Below are 5,076 nucleotides of genomic sequence, written 5' to 3' on the forward strand. Positions count from 1 at the left end.
GATGTATGAAAATGGTGAAATTATGTTAGGAAAGTGAAAAATTATGTACCAAGTTCTTGCCTTAAAATAATTGCATTTGACTAAAGCACTCCCAAACTAACATTTACTGTTGGTTGGATACTACTCATAGAATTAGAATCTATATTTTAGAAATGCGGACTAAATTACATTTTGTCCTGTTTATCTTTGATTTCACTAAATTATATTTTGTCCTGTTTATCTTTGATTTCATCTAATTCTAGCTACCTTTTATCATCAAAAGTTAAATTGGCAAATTTTGTTATACCTATTGCTCTACGAGAATATTTTTAAACGACCATTTAGGATGAATTTTTTATGAACTATAGGAAAATACAACCTATGAAATACCACTTTGCCCCCCCAAAAAAAAAGATTAAAGACTACAGCATTCAGTATGGATTGCACCTCAATGTAAAGAACACTAAAATCCTCACAACTGAACTAATAAATAGAATCATGATAAAGGGAGAAAAGATTGAAGTCATCAAATACTTCAGTTTGCTTGGATCCACAATTAATGTCCATAGAAGCAGCAGTCAAAAAAATCAAGTGATGTATTGCATTAGACAAATCCTGTGCAAAAGTGTTCAAGTGCAAAGATGTCAGTTTGAGGACTAAGTTGCATCTGACCCAAGATGTGGCATTTTCATTCACCTTATATGCTTGTGAGAACTGTGAAGCTTGTGAAGACCATAGTAAAACTGATGTATTGAATTTATGATGCTGGTGAAGAATATTGAAAGTGTGATGGACTACCATATGAACAAATAAATTTTCCTTGGAAGAAGTAAAGCCAGAGTGCTCCTTAGAAGGGATAATGGGGAGACTTTGTCTCTCATACTTATTGTCAGGATGTACCAGTCTTTGGAGAAGGCATCACGGTGCATCACTGAAAAAGAGGAAAACCACCAATAAGTTGAATTGACATAGCAGTAGCAAAAATGAACTCAAATATGACAAACAATGTGAGGATGACATAGGACTGGGAAATGTTTCATTCTGTTGTACGTAGGGTTGTTATGAGTCAGAACTGATTTGGTATCATCTTGTTTGGTAAGGTGGAGGGTCAGAGAAAAAGAGGAAGACTCCCAATGAAATGGATTAGCCAAGTAGCAACATCGATGGATTCAAGCATGGCAACAATGGTGAGGTTGGCCCAGGATCGGGCAGTGTTTTGTTCTGCTGTACATAAGGTCGCTATGGGTTGGTACCGACTTGATGGTACCTAACAACAACAACAACCTAACATTTATAAACAATCTGTTAGTTAAAAAATACAGTCACTTTAATTACTAATATGGTCTTAGTTCACAAATTGAAGAGACACTCAGATATAATAATGAAAGCTTTAGAACTGAATAATAGTTCTACCTTTTCACATGCTTTGGTGTAGAACTGTGATCAGATGGTGATTGGCAATGAGAAACAGAGAAAGGTATTCTCTCTACCCAAGTTCATGTCTTAAAAAAAAAAAGTTGAAAATGTGATACTCATGTAGCTATAGTGAGCACATGTTAAAATTTATGTAAGTCACTAATAAAATGATTCAGCAGGATTGTAAAACTGGCTTAAAAGCATCCAAGGAATAATGTCACTTAGGGCGAGAAAACTGAAGTAACTTTCCTAAATTCCTAATTGGTGGTCTTGCTAAAACTATAAGTGGTTCCTGAGTCTGCACAGAAATCTATAAAATAGTATCAAGTTTCAGAGTCGTCAATATTGAGTACTGGACTACAGGAATGTCTTGCTTAACTTTGCTTTGGGCAATGGCAGGCAATAACAACAATTGTCCTATAAGGTTACAATGTTCTTGATAAGTGCTATGGAGTCAGTTTTGACTCATAAAAATACTTCCAAGCAATGCTTTTGAATTAGCAGACTAGTGCGTATCCTACAGTGCCAATGATGATAATACTATTGTTGTTGTCAAGTGCCATTGAATTGGTTCCAACACATAGGGACCATGTATAGGATTTCTGAGGCTTTAAATATTTGAGGGGGCAGAAATCCTCATCTTTCTCCCAGAGAATGGCTGGTGGGCTTGAATATGGTCCTTGTGGTCATAGTCCAGTGCTTATAATAGAGTCCAGAAATTTTCCATGGTAGAATGAGGTGTAGTGGAAGTACTTTGCCAAATGCCAAGATCTGGTCTGTCTCTCATTAGCTCTTGGGTTCCACCTCTAGCTCAGTCCTGGATCAGCAGGGAAAGGAGGTCCCAGATGGCTGTTTGTTGAACTGTGCCATCTCAGGCACAGACAGCACAGAAACCTCCAAAGCTGCTGCCCCACTCATCCCCGGCACCCTGTGTGTTTCCTGTCATTGTGGTAACTGCCAAAGTGTGGCTGTGGCAGTGGCAGTGGCCAGAGGAGAAACAAGAGAGAAGGCCCAGAGAGGAGTTGGAGGAAGAGGCAGAATACTAGTGGGCTGCACTAGAAGAGTTCAAAACTCATTGAAGGTGGTAGAGAAAATAATTATAAAGGAAGGAAAAGAAGGGACCCTGTGGTGGTGGGGCCAGAAGGTGGCCAGCTGGGCAGTGATTACACATTGTGGTGGGCTAGTGCAGCTCTTGGTGATCAGGAAATAACCACACACAGGACTGACAGGGGAACGAAAGTTTTCATGGAGTCTCTCAGTACAGCTTTGGCAGCTTAGGTTTCGTGCTATCTGGTGACTGTCCTGCACTCCTCTACCCAGTATATAATATGGTGTTTGCATGATGCCCAAATTACATAGACTCCTGTTTCACAGAATATGTGGACATTAAGCTATTCATACCTGTACTAAGTCAAAGAAAGATTCATTCTCCATGAGAAGACCCGATCAGCATTGTCCCATCATGACATCTTTGGATTTTTTTTTTTTTTTTCTCATAAGATTTGGAAACTTTTTTCTAACATTTCTTTTCTAGGCTTTTACTTTATTTCTCTTCTACACAATTTGCTTCATGTGGTTTCCGAGCCTGAAGAGAGAGGAAAGAAGACAAAGAGGGTAGGAAAGTGTTTGCTTGATTAGTAGTAAGGAGCCCTGGTGGCAATGTAGGATTAACATCGGACTGCTAATGGCAGGTTGGCAGTTGAAACCAAGCAGATGCTTTTCCAGAGAAAGATTTGATTTTCTGCGTCTGTAATGATCTACAGCCTCAGAAATGCTATGCAGACTTGCTATGAGTTAGATTTGATTCTGGCAGTGAGAGTGAGTAGTAAAAGCAAGGTGATGTTTCACTCTGTAGGTTTGGCAGATGTTTAACAATGACTCTTTCTCTGATTGGTCTAGAGGGTTCCATGGTTGTATTTCCCTGGATGTGAATGGTGTTTTCCTTTTTCTTAACTGTTTGTTCCTTAGTTTAGTATTTCTGAGTCTGTAGATCATTACAGGAGCAGAAATTGAATCTTTCTCCAGATATTCTCTGTTGGAATTTTATTATTATTGTCTCTCAGGGATGTCCTCTTGAATAATTTTAAATGACTCCAGACTGGCTCTGTTTTTATGGTTCACATCTGGTCAGCAGGAAATCATTGAATAACACTCTTTGGCCATACAGACTTTGAAAGGGCAGTCCAATTGCAATAGAGATTAGCTCACCAGTCCACCCTTCCTTCCAAATAATGCTCCTGAATAGAAGTTGGACAGTACTGGGCTTGCCTTTGCTCTAAGGAGCTATCCCTTTCAAACTCCTCCCACTTGCGTTTCTAATTACTTTTGAAAATTAGTTGATTCTACAGTAGTTGATTCTAATTCATAGTGACCTATAGGACAGAGAACTGCTCCCAGAAGTTTTCTGAGGTTGTATCTTTATGGCAGATTTAAGGTTGTAAATCTCATCTTTCTCCTGAGGAATGACTGTTGGGTTCAAACTGCCAACCTTTCAGTCACCAACCCATCGCTGCATCACACAGGGGTTCCTTATATTGGTATAAGGTATCTATTTCTCTTAGTGTCTCAGATGGAACTTCCAACTTAATGTCCTATAATGCTGTTTTTTGTGACTAGGAATCTCTAGGGAACACTGTCTTACAGGCAGACTGGAATCCCATTAATTTTTTAAGAATAATTCAATCTGCTTATTTATGAAGAACTATCTGTAGGACCCATTGGATAAGCACTGGATCAGTGATCTCAGTCCACCAGCCACTCTGTGTGAAAAAGTAAGACTTTTTGCTCCTGCAAAAGATAGCCTTGGAAACCTTAGACAGGGTCACTATGAGTCAAAACTGACTCCATGACACTTAGCAGCAGCCACAACATCTGTAGGACCCACACGCTTCTGTTAGTTTGCCATGCCATGGTGATTTGCATGTTGCTGTGATCTGGAAGCAATGTCACGGGTATTTTAAACACCAGTAGGGTCTTCCATTGTGGACAGGTTTCCGGGGAGCTTCCAAACAAAGACAGAATAGGAAGGAGAGTCAGACTACTTCAGAATGGTTAACCACTGAAAACCTTAAGAATAGCAGAAGAATATTGTCAGATATAGTGCTGGAAGATTAAAATATTATGACTAGTGACAGTACATTGACAGTATAGTGCCAGTAGATGAGTCCCTCAGGTTAGGAGGCACTCAAAATGTGACTGAGGAAAAGCTGTCTTCTCAAAGTAGAGTTGATCATAATGACATGAATGCAGCAAAGATTTCAGGGCCTTCATTTGCTTATTGGACAAAATTCAAAATGAAGAGAGACAGATGCAAGCAACCACTAATACTCACAATTCAGAATGGAATTATGAATTATGAATCTAGGAAAACTGGAAGTAATCAAAAATGAAAAGAGACACATAAAGATCCATATAATAGGCATTGTTGCTGGTCATGTTATTGTTGCTAAGTGTCATCGAGTTAGTTCTGACCCACAGCAACCCTGCATAGGGTTTCCAAGGAGGGCTGGTTAGCTTGAACCACCAACCTTTTGGTAGAAACTGACCTTGTAGTGCAGCACATTAACACACATTGCCACACCAGGACTCCCTATCAGTGATCTGAAATGAACTGGTACGGACAGTTTTGAATCTGAGGATCATATGGCTTACTACACCAGAAACAACAAATTCAAGAGAAAT

This window comes from Chrysochloris asiatica, unplaced genomic scaffold, assembly GCF_000296735.1.
Source record: "Chrysochloris asiatica unplaced genomic scaffold, ChrAsi1.0 scaffold00136, whole genome shotgun sequence".
NCBI lineage: Eukaryota > Metazoa > Chordata > Mammalia > Afrosoricida > Chrysochloridae > Chrysochloris > Chrysochloris asiatica.